Source organism: Pelodiscus sinensis, chromosome 3, assembly GCF_049634645.1.
Source record: "Pelodiscus sinensis isolate JC-2024 chromosome 3, ASM4963464v1, whole genome shotgun sequence".
Classification (NCBI taxonomy): domain Eukaryota; kingdom Metazoa; phylum Chordata; order Testudines; family Trionychidae; genus Pelodiscus; species Pelodiscus sinensis.
The window spans coordinates 75,057,048-75,075,961 of NC_134713.1; the positions used below are offsets into that span (position 1 = coordinate 75,057,048).

At 45.4% G+C, this 18,914-nt stretch overlaps 1 protein-coding gene across 1 annotated transcript in view; it reads right to left on the reverse strand.

Annotated features, from left to right (window-relative positions):
* Positions 1 to 18,914, reverse strand: part of PREP (prolyl endopeptidase) — a 167,821-nt gene that overhangs the window by 104,252 nt on the left and 44,655 nt on the right. The gene's annotated exons all lie outside the window — the stretch shown is intronic.

The window sequence follows — 18,914 nt, forward strand, 5'->3', positions numbered from 1 at the left end:
CCCACTCCAAAGAGTACAACAAGTCTGGACTTGACAGTCCCATCCTCACAGCCAGAGTCGATGGTGCTGGGGATGCCAGGCTCTCCTTTTGGTGTTCTGCCGAGGGATGCACTGAAATGCGATAACTGCCCGTCTCCCTGTCCAGAGAGTAGCCATTGTTCAATCTGGACTTTTTCTGCGGCACACAATGACTGGGAGCAGTGCTGCATGGAGGAGCTGGCCCTACAAGCTGGGGACCAGCGTCAGTGTTCCTCAGGTCCCACTTTCCATGGTGCCAATTAATTCCGCACTGAGGCCAGCGCACTGTGCATCCAAGAGACCAGATCAAGCACCAAAGGTCTAAGTGCTGACTCCACAGTATGAATTTCAAGTGTTGATTTCTCTTAATCTTGGGCTTGAAACATCTACAAATACTGCACTTATCTGTTAAGTGTTCTTCACCTAAGCACTCAAGGAAAGCCTTATGTGAGTCCCTTCTGGGCATAGGCTTGCCACAGGCATCACAGTGCTTAAATCTCTGCTACATGCCCGGGGAAAACACTACTGGAGAAAAAACAAACAACAGGTGTGTGCATGTGGGAGAGTGGAGGGGGGAAGAATCCTCCAACAAGAACTGTCAACTAACTACTATTTAACAATTAGTAGTTTTAATTAACTATATCTTATATCAGGAACTTATATCGCTGCTTGTAAAAAGAGTCTCTCTGGGGCAGCTCTCTAGCAGGGTTTGGGTTCCCTTGCCATGTCTAGTTACCAGCACAGGGTAAGCCTAGTTCAGGGCCTACCCTCCCAATCCGTGCACTGGGCCCCAACCTTTGCAGGCCTTCTGACTCGGTTTATGGGTGGGCAAAAGTTCAAACTCAATAGAGCACAAGGCATTCTTGGGGTCAACATAAAGAGAAAAGGTCAGTAGCACTACCTTACTTCAGGACTGCCTGTGTAGCCGCTTCACTGGTGTCCTTTCAACCACACAGCCATGCCAAATCAGTCTCTCCCTGCCTCTGGGATTTGGGTGGACTCCTCACAAAGCCCTCTCCTCTACCACTCATTATCTGCAGGTCCAGAGGGGTGGGCTTCCTTAGCAAATGGAGCTTCCCTTATCCAGGTGGGGTTTGCACACTCTGTCACTGCCCTATCCTGGCTTGTATCAAGAAGATTAGAGTTGATCTTTTAAACTATTAAATATATGCAACATGCAATAAGTAAAACAAACACTGTGCAGAGTGTGAAGGTTATGAAAACTGAGCACGAAAGGCATTTTAACTAACCTGGAAAGTTGAACAGATGTTCCCCTTCAGTTTTCCAGTAGCATAAAACTGGAAATGTTGTGTCACGTAGATTATAGTTGTGGGGAAGACAAACTGACAATGGCTATTACAAAATGTCACACTGCAAATTAATTTGGCTTCACAGGTTTTGACGAAAAAAGTTACAAATTCTCTTCAGTTAATATTCAAACAGTCTGAGGATATCAGGATGTCTGTCACACTATTTTAAAAATTAGTGTCCAAGAAATGAAGGAAATGCATCAGATCATAAGTCTTGCAGAGACATCTTTTAAACATCTATCACATGCTTGATAAGTTAAACTAGAATGTATTTTACTACACAGTAACATATAATCACATGGGCCTTCCTATTCAGAGTCATATTCATTTTTTTACCAGACACAGGATGAGTTAACTTCAACTAATCTACAGACACCTACACATCAAGAATCAATGAATGTTCAAGACACAGCTGCCTTCTCTGCAGCAGAACTAATACAATGTCACGCTTGCCTAGAGTCTTTAATGACACACTTATCCCTTCACTTAAAATTTACAGAAAGTGCATGTAACAGAATTCCACAACTGATACTAAGCACAGTGTAAAAGAGATGCGCTGAAGAAAGATTACTAATGCAATTATAAAGTGGCAAATAACAGATGGAACAGAGTTTAAATAACAGATATTAACATGCATAAAAGCTAAATCAGAAAAATTGCTCAGATGCTTCTCTTTCGTTATGTCTAGCTCTCTAGTGCTTGAATATAGAGCAGAGCTGATGCATGTTCCAGCAGATGCTTCCCAGAAGTAAACCCAGCATACTTGATTTAACACCTATATTTTTAGACTTTGATTCAGATTACATCTAGATATCTTGCATCCCAAAAGCAGCTCACTAAAAATCAGTGGCCAATACCAGGTGCCCCAGAGGGAATGAAAAGAACAGGTAATCATCAAGTGATCCATCCTGTCATTCAAGCCCAGCTTCTGAATAAAAACAGAGGACAAATCTTGTCTAGTGTGTACACCTTCTAATAAATTATTATTCCCATCATTTGCAAAAGATTATTGCTAAAAAAGAGAAATCAGTCAACTGTCACTATGGGACTGCCAGTCTCAGCAGGAAGACCAGTAACAGAATGGACATGGAATCTGATCGCTAGAGATAGTCCACTCAGTCATTCCAGAGACATAACAAGGAGAAACATACACACTAGAGCTTATGCTGTGGCAACCTGGTCGTAGAGAGAAAATTTGATTCGCCATTGCTGTCAAACACCATATTTCACACCATAAGATAATTATATATTAATAAGAAATTAACAAAAGACTTCCCAGTCAACCTAGCAAAGGCTCAGTATTAGCAAACTCTCATCTAATAATACAAAGATATATTTCTTCTTTGAAGGCTACAAAAACATTATATTATTAATAATAACGAGTAGCAGGGTAGCTGTGGGTCTTTTTTTTATTACAGACATACACAATGGTAGTTCCAAAGCATGTGTATGTTCACCACTACTTCCCTGTGCTTCTCTGCTTTATCCCCATTCTCCAGCCTTTGTCAATCATTTATCTTTCATAAGGTAAGATCTCCGCGGCCTGTGTTGTCTTACAGTGCCAACAGACATCAAACATAGAGCCTTATTGTGCAAGGCACTCTAAAAACACATAAGAGCAGACAGCTCTTGTATAAAGAACTTCCACTCTAAGTAAGCAAGAGCCAAAGAAGAGAGGAGGATTTTTATCCCAATATTATAGATAGAGAATTAAGATAGAGCTATTAAGTGATATGCCCAAGTTCACAGAGGAAGTCTTTGGGTAATGCCTGAGAATTAAATCCAGATCTCATTCAATCCAACAGGGTCTTTCAAATACAAGACCATTCTTCTTCTCCTCACTTTCCTTTTCAAAGAAATAATAACCTTTAGAAAAGTTTTTCCTTATTAATCATTTTTATTTTGTAGCTGTGTAACAGACATTCAGAAACAGTGGTATTTGCTCGGTTAGCATTTGAATAAACGTGTCTAATATGGATGATTCAAAGTACAGGCACTTTGAATTATTACATTTTCTGTCAGTCACCAAAGCAAGCAAAACATTAATGAAACAACACAGCTACGGATGATATCAAATTATATTTTTTAAACATTATTTTAAATTATCAATTTTTGGCAAGTCATCATGGCACCAAAGAAGGCATCTGAATTCTTTATGCGAACAAAAGTGCATCCAAACCTTGTTCCATTAAAAGATAATTGACTTAAGCCTTGTCTACACTGACATGTTTTGTTGCCCAAACTTTGCCTTTTGGCAACAAAACAGTGAGAGTGTTTATGCTACAATGCAACTTTTGTTGGGGGAAGAAACACCCAGTTTTGGTGACAACACTTCCAGTCCTGAGAGAATTCTGTCTTTTCCCCTCCCCTTATTGTCAACAAAGAGTCAGTGTGGACTCTGCTGTTTGTTTTGTCGAAAGAACTGGCTTTTGCTAGTATCCCACAATGCCTGCCCCAATGGCTGTGCTCAGTGTTTTGTGATCTCTGCTGCCCTGCAGGAACGTGGCCTCCTTCCCTTTCAAAGCTCTGGGAGTATCTGACAGCTGAATTCCCCTTTGGGAACCAACTAAAACCAAATAATTGGAACGCTTCTGTTCTGCTGCTGCAGGGGGTGGGCAAGAGAGACGACAGTGCTGCTTTGACTTTCCTTAGCATGGAGAGCTCACAGAGCCAGGAGGGAATCCCAAGAAGTGTAGGGGTCAGGTCTGTCTTCCCACAACACTGCACTGTGGGATGCTTATCCACATTGCTTTCCTCTATCTGTTGACAGGTGCTAGCAATGTGGCCATGAAATATCAGCAACGAGAGGCAGAAAAGCTGGTTTCACCAGTTTTCACTTTTGCATGTTGACAGCACTTTTGTCACAAATCTTCCCAGTGTAGACATAACCTTAGAGACCATAAACAAACTAAGGATAGCACCCACTAGGGTTGCCCTGGCTTTGTTTTCTCTGGACATCCACCCTAGTACAGTACAGGGGCTGAGGTGATATTCCAATATTTATTCCAGGTGATTGCTTTTCAAACTCTGCTATGACTATAATGCTTTGGTGTATATACTACAGGTTGAAGCTCTTAAATTCCAGGATCTTTGGTCCGCTACCAGGATCATGGATGTTGATGGACCAGACAGCCTCAGCGCCTGGGAGTGTAAGCTGGTCAGGAGTCCAGTAGCAGAGTGCCCCACCATTGGGACTGGTGAGCCTCATCCCAGGGAGCCCAACCTAGACGCACCACAGCAGGGAAGCCATGAAGCCCTGATCCAGCAGGGCAGCGATGGAGCCCTGATCCTGGGAAGCATCACCGGGTGGGACAGAAGTGGGGCAGCCGTGGAGCCCTGCCACTGGAAAGCCCCAGCCAGGCAGGTCTGTGGCAGCTGTGGAGTGCAGCTTCCGGAGAGCACCAGCCAGCTGGCAGAAGCAGGCCAGAGCCAAACTCAAGCCCTGAAACAGCAGGGCTGGAGCAGAGCCAAGCCGTAGGAAGGGGCAGTGTCCTGGGAGGTTGGTGGGCAGGGGACTTCCCCTGATCTGGCAAATTCCCTCATTCAGGACCGGTCAGTTCCCAGGGTGCCAGACCAGGTAGATACAACCTGAAGTACATATTGAGAAAGACAGGGAGGGAGCTGGAAAACTTCTCATACATTTAACTCCTTTCCTTTCTCCATAAATACAAACGATGTACAAACGACATATTACAGCTATTAAAATTTCTATTATGATCCTTGTTTCCAGAGATTCCTTTTTGAGACTGTATTTGTCCTTATTGCAAGTTAAGTCTCACTTCAATTTCTGACACAAGCTCCTCGTTCATTGCTGCAGACCCTTTTCAATGGGTAAATAAGGAAGAGCAGCTGAAAGAAGCTCAAGAAAACTATAGCTGGGAGACAGTTTTCCTGGCACAGACTCTGTGGATGACAGCAGAAAAGCTGACATCCATAGATGCCATCACAAGACCTGGTGTGCAGCATATGCAAGGAGTAGGTCCACAACTCTCACAACAGCGTAGAGATTCATAGCTGCCCCATAGGCTAACCCAGGGAGTTGGTCATGACTCAGATAGGCCCCTAGAACTTTCTCAGTTATGCAAGGAATCTCTGCAGCCCAGGCCACAAAGGTAAGCTCTGTAGTAAAAACATAGTATTTTAGTATTGGTTATAAGAATGATGCATAATGATTTGATGTATAATGATTTGCTTATAAATTCTGTATGCATGTATTTCACCCTGTCTCTCATGATTAGATAACATTTACTATAAGGTCTTGCTTCCTGTTAGCATTACAAATTAAGCTGTACCCCATGTCTACATAAACTAGGTTGTGTCTTCTAGTAACTATGTGATCCTTATCTGGAATGCTCTGTAAATTGTTTGGTGTGAGTGAAGGATATGTGTAAGTGTGAAAACCATCATAAATGCCCACATGAGCAAGAAGTGGAAACCTTGAAGGTAACCCAAGGTTGAATTAAATTAGCAGAATCAATGAACCCTGGAGACAGCAGGGTGAGACACAAACAAGAGACCACATGGAAAATCTGACAGCTTCAAAGGATAACTCTGGAAAACACAGATTAACACCTTTGAAGGATGAATGATTGCAGGATGACACTGCAAAACCCATAGACTACAATGGGAACCTGCATGTATAAAGTTGGGGCTTTGGCTTTTCCTGCCAGCCAAACCTCAGAGGAATCCCAACTTCTCACTCAGATAGCCCAGGCTGGCCAGCAAGACAGACTTGACCCACGATAGAATGGTAACTATACATCATTTGCAGAACACATGCATGCATGTGTGACTTTATGAAGCATATGCTAGCTGCTTTGATATGGTATTCTTAATAAATGAAGTGTTTTGCCTTTTCTGCTAAAAAGATCCTGTGTGCTTCTTATAAGCATAACAGCTCAATGTCACATTAACCCCTCCCTTGGGAAGAAAATTCTGAGTGAGCCTTTTATTTAGTAATAATGGAAAGCACTAAGGTGCATTAAATTTACTGGGATGCGTACCCCTTATTGGCAGACACAGCGTAAATGTTCCCTATAGCCTTTTTTTTTTTTTTTGAGGTGGGGGAAGAGTGGGAGAAACAGTCACTCTCTCGTCTCTATAACCCTCAACATATGGAAATCAACTACTATTAATCACACAGCTTCTCTGCAGAATCTTGAATAAAAGCTGTTCATATTTATTAGTTTCATTCAGGAATGTTATTAGCTTAAGAGTGCCCAATTACTCTGATAATTGGAGTTTTGTCAGTTCTGAAGACCATCACTGATTAAAGAGGCACATTGTGAAATGTATCATACTATTCACTGAAGAGGCTGAACAGATCATATTTTTCTTCTTTTTTCTGTTATTGCCCCTCACCATCTGCTGTTTTTCAGTGTGAATTGTCCACCCATGTAACAGGTTGAGACTCACCACTGTGGCGTCTCCTGCTGGTCACTCTGGGAATTAGTTCTGTTCTCAGCAGCCCTCCACCCCCCGACACCCCCTCACCAGTGTCTCACCCATTGCTGCTCCATTCTCTCTCTCTCGCTCTGTTCTGGACACATGTTGCTCACCAGGCAACAACATCCCCTTCAGGACTATCCTCCAGCAGTGCCCACCAATAGGGATGTAAGTGACTAGCCAACTATCCGATAAGCATACACTTATTGAATAGTTAACTAGTGATGCGACTTGCTGCCTCTATCAGAGAGTGTGCTGGAGAGTGCTGGCTTAAAAGACGGCTCCCCCCATCAGCACCATCTCCGCAGGGGGGCAAGAGAAGTGGAGGCACAGCGAGAAACGGTGCGAGTGGGAACTGAAGAAGTCTCCCACTCGCACCAGTTCTGCTGCGATTCTGCTTTTGAAATGTATGAGAACCCCAGCGGGGCTTTCATACATTTCAAAAGCAGAGTCCCTGCTGGCCCCATGTGACGTAGTGGGGGTACTTGCTGGGCTGTGGTGACCCCTGCTGTCTGGAGCAAGACCCAGCAGGGAAAATCTCGCTAGGCAGAGATAATGCCAAACTTGTCGAACCAGTGGCCAGACACCCCCCATGGAGAGGAACAAAGGAAGGTGAATGCTGCCCTGGACTGGGGGGCAGGGCTGCAAGGGAATTTAGTTGTTACTGTGGGAGAGCATGGAGGAGACAGCCTAGGGAGAGGAGCTGGAGTTTAGGGGCCCAGTCTCCCCCCAACTCAAGGGGGCCTGAGGCATCCTAGCCCAGTTCTGTGACCAGACTACATCTGTGCTGTGCTGTATCCTGGAGAGGCAATAAACTTCCTCTATTCCACTGGCTGGTGCAGTCTGTTTGTGCCATCTCGGGGTGCAGGAGACGGGGAACCCCCAACACGCCGTCACACTGGTGTCAGAAGTGGGATGCACTGCACCCCGTGGATGAAGCTTCCAGCGGTGAGCGACAAGGCGCTGCAGAAGCAAGAGCCCTGGAGCCAGGCGTGCTGGAGACAGAGCGAAGCGGTTCCTGGGAATCGTGGGGCGCTGCAGCACTAGACTGGTGAGTCTGCACCGAGGGGCCCAGCGGGCAGATGGCCTACGCCCGACTCTTGAAGGCAGAGCTGGTGGGGCTGTGCAGAGAGAGAGGCTTGCCGGTGCGGAAAGCAACCAAGGCCCAGCTGATTACCCAGCTGGAAGAGAATGACCAGCCACGGGGCCAGGATCTTGTCCCCAGGGGAAGCAGCCAGACCCCCCCTGAGAGTGTGTCAGGCTCAGAGAGGGGGAGGAGCGCTGGGACCCACCGGAGAGATGAGACAGCGTCTCCCGGGAGGCCTGCAAGCTGTAGCCCATCTAGGGCAGGGGCCAGCCCAGCGGAGCTGCGGCGGCTGGAGATCCAGCTGCGGATGAAGGAATTGGAAGTACAGGACAGAGAGAAGGAACGCCAGGACCGAGAGAAGGACCGCCAGGACCGAGAGAGGGAGCGCCAGGACCGAGAGAGGCAGCGACAGCATGAGCTGGCCATGGTGTGGGCCCTGCAAAAGCTGCAACCGTACCTGTTTGGCCGGCGTTTCACGGTGTTCACCGACCACTGCCCCCTGACCTGGCTGCACCAGATGAAAGGGACGAACGCCAAGCTGCTGCGGTGGAGCCTGCTCCTGCAGGACTACGACATGGAAGTGATCCACGTCAAGGGGAGCGCCAACATCATCGCCGACGCGCTGTCCCGTAGCGAGGGGCCCGAACTTCCCCAGGTCACGAGCGGAGTGACCCTGCTCAGTTCGCTCTCGGAGGGGGGAGAACTGTGACGTAGTGGGGGTACTTGCTGGGCTGTGGTGACCCCTGCTGTCTGGAGCAAGACCCAGCAGGGAAAATCTCGCTAGGCAGAGATAATGCCAAACTTGTCGAACCAGTGGCCAGACACCCCCCATGGAGAGGAACAAAGGAAGGTGAATGCTGCCCTGGACTGGGGGGCAGGGCTGCAAGGGAATTTAGTTGTTACTGTGGGAGAGCATGGAGGAGACAGCCTAGGGAGAGGAGCTGGAGTTTAGGGGCCCAGTCTCCCCCCAACTCAAGGGGGCCTGAGGCATCCTAGCCCAGTTCTGTGACCAGACTACATCTGTGCTGTGCTGTATCCTGGAGAGGCAATAAACTTCCTCTATTCCACTGGCTGGTGCAGTCTGTTTGTGCCATCTCGGGGTGCAGGAGACGGGGAACCCCCAACACGCCGTCACACCCCACACTCCCTGTGGGGCTTCCACTTTGAAATATTAGGGCTCTTGCTACAGTTCAAAGGCGGAAGCGCACTTGTAGACTCAGCAAATAGTCAATGGAAATCCCATGGACTATTTGATTAGTTAATTAATCTAAATTTAACATCCCTACCCACCAGACTGGTTTCTTGTCCCCCTGCTGGGGGTATCAGCAGTCCTTAGTCTTGCACCTGTAACTGTGGCCAACTGCAGCCCCAGTCTAGCCCCTCACCTCATGGGTAAGCCACAGTCCATAAAGGCCACTCCTCAGTGTGGCTAGATGCAGTGCAAAGGGAAAGGGGACCCAGGTCCGCCCACTACTCTGCATCAGAGCCCAGGAACCATGTGGCAGCAGCCTTGTCTTGACTTATCCATTAGGCATAGTAGGCACAGTGCCTAGGGCCCACGATACTTTCAGGGGCCCACGAAAATGTCTTAATTTCTTTTAAAATCAGAAGAAAAAAGTGAACTTTTAGGGTCGAAGAAAATCTATTAAATTATGCCTAAAACAGAAAAAATGTGTCGAAATATTTAAAGTTATATCAAAAATATATATTTTTTTTAAATGGAGGAAGGGGCCCACGAAGGCAAAAGTGCCTAGGGCCCATGAAAGTCATAATGTAGCTCTGATTGAAGAGATCCAATCTGGCTACTACTGATTTAAGATAATCTGCCACAAAAACATAAATAATGATTTCAGAGCTCAGGGAAAAAAACCCACACACTATTTTTGCACTTATTTGCTCTTCATTCCAGGGAACTGCTGCTGGCATTTTTTCTATTGCCGTTGCTCAAAGAAATCTGTATGGTATAAACTGAATACATTGAATTAAAAAAAAAAAGAGTACTTCCTTTTTGGGATGCATAGCCCTAGGAATGGGGATTCCATAACCACCACCCCAAGAAAAGATGATAGGTGGTGGCGCTTGGGGACTCCCTCCTAGGAGGGCCAGAGTTATCCATCTGCCATCCAGACAGGGAATCTTGAGAAGTATGCTGCTTATCTGGAGCTAGAATTCAGGATGTGACCGAGAGTCTTCCAAGACCGATCAAACCTCTGGATCGCTATCCCTTCCTACTTCTCCATGTAGGAACTAACAATATTGCCAAGAATGACCTTGAGCAGGTCACTGCAGATTATGTAGCGCTGGGAAGAAGGATCTAGGAGTTTGAGGTGCAAGTAGTGTTCTCATCCATCCTCCGTTGAAAGAAAAGGTCCAGATAGGGATCGTCGAAATTTGAAAGTAAATGCATGGTTGTGCAGGTGGTGTTGGAGAGATGGCTTTGGTTTCTTCAACTAGGGGATGCTGTTCCAGGCTCTAGGATTGCTAAGAAGAGATGAGATCTATCTAACAAAGAAAGGGAAGAACATCTTTGCGGGCAGGCTTACAAACCTAGTGAGGAGGGCTTTAAATTAGGTTCATCGCAGGACAGTGACCTAAGCCCTGAGGTAAATGAGATACTGAGAAGAAACACAAGAAGGAAGGTGCAACGGAGGAGGACCCAATTCGTATGGGGAAGGTAGGGCAATCGGCTAGTTATCTAAGGTGTCTGTACATGAATGCAAGAAGCCTAGGACACCAACAGGGAGAATTAGAAGCCTTGGCCCAGCCAAAGAACTAATATCTGATTGGAATAACAGAGACTTGGTGGGATGACTCACATGACTGAACATTGTATAAACTAGGGGTATAAAGTAGGGGTGGGCAATAATTTTGTAAGGGGGGGCCACATCACAAATTTCAGATGTGGCTGTTAGAGTGGCGTTATAATGTTGATTTGTTTATAATGTAATGTAATTGTTGAAAATAGGATGTAGGTAAGGTGTACACTTAAAGGAGTGGTTGATGCCATCAGTAACTGAAAACAGAATGGAGTTTCTGGAAAGTCAGTTAAACTTTTCCCACCTTGAGTGTCTACACTCAGTACCAAAATTGCACCAGGCACGCAGATCCTTTGCACCCAGCCCGGAATTGTGCACACCACCCTACACAAAAGTTTAGAGTTTACCTGCCAAAGGTTCTAGAAGGAAGAAAAGCACGGCACCCGGGGGCGGGTGGTCAGTGTTCCGGTCTGTGTCTGCGAGGGCAGCACAGCGCCACAGAGGGAAAAGGCAGAGGGATCATTCACAACTGCGGAGGGTTCCCACACCACACTGTGGTGAAGGCTCAGCACTGGTGATCTGGGATACACCAAGCAGAGGTGTTTGATCTCTACCTGCCTCGGACCATCACATCGTCACCATCCCTGAAACACTCCGTTGTGGTGAAGGCCCAAAGAGAATCATATCAGAACTGCGAGGGATCACTTGCGGTGCCTCCCTAAGGGCCAACCTGAGCCCAAAGGTAGAAGGCCGTAAGCAGCAGTACCACCACTGGCAACACAGAGACTGTTGTAACGTATAAATACCTTACCTGTATTGGGGATCTTTCTGTCTTCCTTCTCTTCTGGATTTGTCAGTTGTTGTTTTTTGTTCTTGTTCATACACTTGTCAGTTTAAATTCTACAATATATTAGTGAACTCTAATCTGGACTCCAAGTGTGTTTTTTTTGGGGGGGGGGGGGGGGAATCACTGGTGATCAGATACAGTGTCAGGGGCCTCCCTTTTGGTAACCAGAGCATTTAACATCATCAATCAGATGGGTGGGAACTGAGGTTAAGGGTTTCCCATAGACTAGATTTCTTCTGGGGTTCTGGAGTTAGCGGATTTTATGGACCTTCTTAGGCTCTGGGGTAGGGACAAAAATGAGAGGTAAAGTGTGTGTGACAGGGCTGCCAGCAAGTAGGATAGAGACGGGGTGCAGGATCTGCGAGGGAGCTGGGGTACAGAAGCAGGCTGGGAGTAGGGTGTCTGGCCAGGGGGAGGGAGCAGGAACAAGGGAGAGTGCAGTGTGTGGCTAGGAGGGAGGGTGCAAGAACAAAGGAGGGTGTTGGAACACACTGGGGGTGCCGGGTGTTGGGGGGAGGGAAGTGAGGGGTGTCTGGGCATGAGGGGGAACCTTACCTGGCTTTGTGCCCCCTTGCAGCAACAGCTGCAGCCACACTGTCCCAGGTGTCCCGGAGAGAGGTCCTATTGCCGTGGCAGCCATGTAGTCCTGGGCCTGCCCCAGAGATCGGAAATGCCACTGCTGCTGCCACGCATTCCAGGGACGGCCCCAGAAGTGCTGGTGCTGCAGCCACGCAGCCCCAGGCTAGCCCTGGAGGTGCCACAGCCACATGGTCCCAGGCTGACGCTGGAGGGAGCACTTTCCAGCGGCTGCGTGGGAGGGGGAGGGCTGAGCTCCTTCCCCCGTGGCACGCGTGCCACGTGTTGGGCATGCCAGTTAGGGGACGGGGCCTGAAACTGCCTTGCGGGCCGGATCCAGCCCACTGAGAGGCTTTTGTCCACCCCAACATAAACTGTTCAGAAAGAACAGGCTGGGGAGAAAAGGAGGAGGAGTTGCACTGTATGTAAGTGAGCAGTATGATTGCTCAGAGCTCCAATACACAGAGGGTGAAAAGCCTCGTGAAAATCTTTGAGTTAAGTTTAGAGGTGGGAGCAACAAGGGTGATGCTGTGGTTGGTGTCTGCTATAGACCACCAGATCAGACAGATGAAGTAGACAAGGCTTTCTTCAGACAACTAAGAGAAGCTTCCAGATCACAGGCCCTAGTTCTCATGGGGGACTTTAATCGCCCTGACATCTGTTGAGAGAACAATACAGCAGTACATAGACAATCCAAGAAGTTTTTGGAGAATGTTGAGGACAACTTCCTGGTACAAGTGCTGAAGGAACCAACCAGGGGCCATGCACAGCTTGACCTGCTGCTCACAAACAGGGAGGAATTAGATGTGGGTGGTAAGTTGGGAAGCAGTGATCATGAGATGGTTGGTTTCAGGATCCCGACGAAAGGAAGAAAGAAGAGCAGCAAAATACACGCTCTGGACTTCAGAAAAGCAGACTTTGACTCCCTCGGGGAAGTGATGGGCAGGATTCCCTGGGATGGACAAGGTCAGCTCCCAGACTACTGCACTAGGCAACACAGTATGAGGAGGAGGTGGAAAGCCCTTGGTGGAGAAAACAGGTTAAGAGCTATTTAGAAAAGTTAGACATACACAAATCCATGGGGCCGGATCTAATACATCCAAGGGTGCTGAGGGAGTTGGCAGATGTCATTGCTGAGCCTTTGGCGACCGGAGGAAGCCCTGAACGATTGAAAACAACTGGAAAAAAGCAAATGGAAAAGGCTGCATAGTTATTTCTCTTCTTCCCTTCTTAAATAGCTTTATCTTTAATTGTATTGTTCCTCTAATCCTTCCACTCCAGTAGTGCTGCCAGTATCAGCACCCAGTAGCCCTCTTCTGATGATTGTTCCTGCATTTTTCCCCATGCTGCCTGTGCCCTGTAATATGCCCTCCCTTAGCTGCCCAGCAAGACTGCTACTGCTGCCTTCTCATTGAAATTCAGCTGGAAGACTTACCTCGCTGTGATGAGTACAAGTGATAAAGGTTTGATGGAGAGCTGGGAAGCAATTGGTCATTGTAGGAGAACAGTCTGCCCCTCTAGAGGGCCAACATGCCCCAGGCCAGTCAGCTCAGTTCACTTAGCCTTGCCTTACCCTACCCCACTAGGACAGGCTGTGTGGGGGACCAAATGAGGAAAGCCCCGCAGTTGAAGACTGGCTAGAGAGGAGAACAGATGGGCTGTTCCAATATGTGGCGAGAAGCCAGGCTTGAGCTAGGAAATGGCAGAATGCCACAGCCTGTCAGATGCCTTTGGAAAGAGGGTAGACCTGAACCAGATGGTTGTTTAAAACATAGCCCAGGAGCTTGAAGTTTGACAACGGCCTCTCTCATGGTCTCTGGAGCCCACTTATGAGGAACAGTGTTGAATTCTGACCCCAGTAGAACCAAGGACTCTCTTGTTTTGGCATCGTGTTAGACTTGCACTAATGACTGTGTTAGGCCAGAAGGGGGTGAACACTTTAAAGTGAGAACCCACATCTTAACAAAGTATTAATATTTTGTTATTGTAAGGCATGTTCCTGCAATTACTGAATATAATGCTTTTCTACTCTGAGTCGTGATATAGTTGCATTTTAAGTGCCAGCAGGATCAATCATGTATTAATTAAAGTATCTACATATTACAAATATACAAGATTCAGCAGAGGGGGGCTCCCCAGACAGATAAGCTGAATCTCTAGCCTGCGTCTTTGAATATTATCTTGATCCTGAATAAGGAATCAGTAATGCACAAAGTAGTATGTTGATATTTTACTGTATTATAGCTTTGCTTTAATAAAAAGTTTGAATATCTGTAGTACGTGTGCAACATTTGCTGTCCTCTGAATCAGTGGCTGTTTTAATGAGATAATTTGCATATTTTATCAACTCAGTCACTTCACACTTAAGCTCCTTCAGGACTCTTGGATGTATACCATCTGGGTTTGTTGACTTATTGCTTTTTAAATTATCCTTGCTCCAGAATCTCCTTCTGGCACCTCAGGCTCTGAGAGTAGTTCATCTTTATTACTAGGAAAAAAGCAGGTCAGAGGTAAGTATCTTACCCAACAACCTTGGTGATAAAGATGGATGCAAAACATAACATCAGTTAACTTCTCAGCAACATTCTTCAATTGCTCCTTTTAATCGCTGATGACCCAGTGGATCCACCCACCAATTTTTTGCAAGCTTTGTGCTTCTCATATATTTAGAAAATCTTAACTTTCAGGCCATGTCTACACTACAGATAAAATCAAAGCAGCTGCTGTCGATCTTCCAGGGTTTGAATTAGTGGGTCTAGTGAAGACAGCTAATTCAAAGTTCTCCCAACAATGCCGGGAGTCCTGCTTCTACAAGGAGTAAGGGAAGTTGAAGGGAGTGTGTTCCCTTCAATTTCCCATAGTGTGGGTAGAGCTAAAATTCAACTTAAAATATTTCAACTTAAGCTACAGAATTAATGTAGCTGACTTTATCCCGTAGTATAGACCAAAGGTCAGAAATGTCTTTAGACATCATATTCAGAATGTTAAATTATTTTAACATCATTTCTAACCCTAAAGACAAAGATGTAAAGGAAAAAATCTAGGATGACTTTTTGCGAGGTAGGGTGGGGAGAGGATATTATTTTAAGTGACATCCATAATCTATAGGGAACTAAAATTAAATTCTAGAATAAACAATGGATGAAATTTTGACTTCAATGAAGTTGATGGCAAAATTTCCATGGACTTCAGTGGAGCCACAATTTCACCTTGTGTTGATTCATTATAAGTTGAAATGATTCTGAAGTTTCCCATTGCATATTATTTTGGGGGGCTACAGTGAAGTAAAAGGGGATGCTTATTTTGTGAATATAAACAAAATTTTGCAAATTCTGTGAATGACACTCTCAGTTCCTTAAATATAGCTAAAGAAAATATTCCTTTGTCTTCTTGTTCTTAGCAATTAAAATGGCCAGAAACTCTGGCAAAAGGTGACATACAAAAGGTGAAATCTGTGTGGAGCAGGAATGACTATGCAAATATAAGTTGAGGTAAGGGTCAATTCAAGGCATGTCTTTTGTCTGCAATAGTGTTTTCTTTTAAAGCTGAGGGTGCACCTAGACTACAGGTTTTTTTTTGGAAAAACGGACATTTTTCCAAAAAAACTTCACTTACATCCACACTGCTATTGCGTTCTTTCGAAAGAAAATCAAAAGAACAGAGTGTTTTTTTCGACATTGGTAAACCTCATTCTATGAGGAAGAATGCCTTTTCCAAAAGAGCTCTTTCAGAAAAAGGCATGTGTGGATGGGGAAGAGGGCGTTTTTCGAAAGAGGCCTCAAGGAAAAAGCACAGGTGCCCTGGTGGCCACTCCATCCAGAGTAATCACAGCTTAAATGTGAGATAGCATCCATTCAATATGAACACTATCTTTCAAAAAAGCAAATTGTTTTTTCGATGCACTTTGGCAGTGTGGACACTCTCTTTCGGAAGAAGTTTTTTTGGAAGATGTCTTTGAGAAAAGCTTCTTCTGAAAGAAACCTACAGTCTAGACCAGTGGTGCTCAACCCCTAGAGCCGGGAAAATTTTTGTTGTGGAAAAAAAACCCCACCACATTTTATTGTGGCCCCTTTAATTTAAAGTGCCGGTCCGCTCCCCTGCCGCTCCCCCCATCCCCCCAGGCCCTCTGGTCTAGACATACCCTGAGAAAACTCCGTAGGGAAGAATCCTGCAGGAAATCTGGGGACTAGGGGTGGAAACAACAAATATATCCACAAATTCAAATGAGATACAGATTCAGTGTCCTTATATACAGATCACAACTCTATTGTAATAGCAGGATTTCTTCTTCCTTAAAATATTTCAAATGTTTAAATCACTTTCTTGTCGGAATATGTAAAAGTAAAGGTTACACTGATTATTCTTCATTTCTATTTATTTTTGTTATGTTGGCACCTCAGGACATCCGTCCAGTATCAAATCATAAAAGAATTGTACAAACAACCCAAAATGTGTTTTCCCCCGAAGAACTCGCAGTGTAAGATCGGCAGGAGCCTAAACTAAGCCAAATATGAATGATAACTTGTAGAATGTAACTTCTTGAAAAAAAATTCAACTTCATAGAAACAAAATCATATGGTTGCAAGAGATTTCATGCAAGAGAGCTCATCGAGTCCAGCTCTCTACCCAACCCAATTAAATCATCTCAGCCGGGACTTTGTCAAGCCAGGACTTAAAAACCTCTAAAGGTGAAGATTCGACAACCCCCCTTAGACTCTGCACTTGTCTTGGTTGAACTTCATCAGATTTCTTTTGGCCCAATCCTCCAATTTGTCTAGGCAACTCTGGACCCTATCCCTACCCTCCAATGTATCCATCTCTCCCCCTAGCTTAGTGACATCTGAAAACTTGCTGAGGATGCAATCCATCAATAAACATGTTGAACAAAGCTGGCCTTAGAACCAATCATTGGGACACTCCACTTGACACCGACCACCAACCAGACATCAAGCCGTTGATCACTACCCATTGAGTCCAACAATCTAGCCAGCTTTCTATCCATCTTACAGTCCATTTATCCAATCCATACTCCCTTAACTTGCTGGCAAGAATACTGTGGGAGACTGTATCAAAAGCTTTGCTCAAGTCAAGGTATATCATGTCCACTCCCTTTCCCATGTCCACAGAGCCAGTCACTTAATCATAGAAGGCAATCACTTGCCCTTGGTGAATCCATGCTGACTATTCCTGATCATTTTCCTCTCTTCCAAGTACTTCATAATGGATTCCCTCCATGATTTTTCCAGGGACTGAGGAACAGCTGACTGATCTGTAATGTCTTGGATTGTCCTCCTTCCTTTTTTTCAAGATGGGCACTACATTTGCCTTTTTCCTACATTTGCCCCCAACCCCGACCTGCTAGAAATCCCAGGCCAGATTGCATAATCACTCCAACTGGCGCAAGCCGGGAGTTTGAGACCATAGGAATAACAGCATTTTTGCCCCTCTCCAGAAACTAATAGGAAAGGAATGGAAGTTCCTGTAACACCGTGGTAGTCAGGTTCATGCAAGTTTAGTGGAATAGGACACATTTATTGTGACTCCATTAACAAATGATCCTTTCATTATTCGAGAAGTTCTCATTTATGAGTTCGTGATTTTTGTATCTTGTAACTTAGACAAGCAAAGTGGGATTATATATGTTATTGCTTGCATGCAAGCACATGTTCAACCTGACTCTAAGGAAGAGGTGACAAAAGGTTAAACTACATAAGTTTCACTTCACACAGAGCTATACGGAATACAAACTTCATTAGCCTGTGTGCTCTTGTGAGTTGCCATAGCAGTACTTTCTATAAGGTTGTGTGTTGTGTTTGGTTTGTGGTAGGAGGGATGATGAGGAGAAGAGAAAGGAAGGTACTTTGTATGTTGTTTCAGTATCCCCATCATCTGCTTCTTGAGTTTAAATGACAAACTATAAGATTTGCTGTTTAGCAAAACTGTCTCCACTGTACCCAGCACTTTCATTTTCAGAATATTTTACAGTATCTTTGTGTTTGTAAAGAACCTATCTGTGTAGCTCCACTTTGTTTTCATTGGGCCTGCTATCCTATAGCTATCCCAAGTATAAGAGTTCTCATTAAACAGCTACTGAGCTCTCCAAGACAATATTACAGGGGCACATTGACAGCAGTTAGAAAGCACTGATTATAGAGTACCCACATGTTCAATGAATATTCCTGTTGGAAAGGAGCTGTTAAGAATTAGCTACCCTATTTACTAAGGATGTTAAAAAGTGTTTTGGGTTTTTTGCAATTGTGTAACTGCTGAAATTCTCAGTGGTTACATGTTTACATAAGGGGGGCCAGCACTGGTTCCCACAGAGCCACCACCCCTCTTCTCCCGAGCTGCTGCTTCTAATACACTGTGGAGCCATGCTGCCCCGCCACCGTGTGTAAATGTGTAACTGCTTTGATATAGTGACGGGGGGAAGGGGCAAGTGGCTCTGTGGGAGCCAGTGCTCATAGGGAGCCCACTTAAAAATCAGCTCCCTACGAGCAATGGCTCCCGCCTGCTCCCCCATCTCACACACTGCTGCCTCTGATACAGAGGGACCAGCATGAGGGGGGCAGAGGAGCTTATGTGTAACTGTTTATCTGTATACACTACTACATCCCTACCATTTACTTTATCATTACTTAGCACCAGCACATGAAGTATATAAATGGAACAAATTTCAGCAATATTCAGGAAGTTCAAACTATTTAGTTTTGCTTATCAGCTAAGCTGAACAACACGTGTGTCAATTAAGGGATGCCCCAAGAATCATGCAGCATAGTAACAGCAATGACTGATAAACCAAAATCAAAATACAGCCCATACTCCATTGTTTCTACATAGTACCAATCATCATAATGTCCTCCTAGTATTCTGTT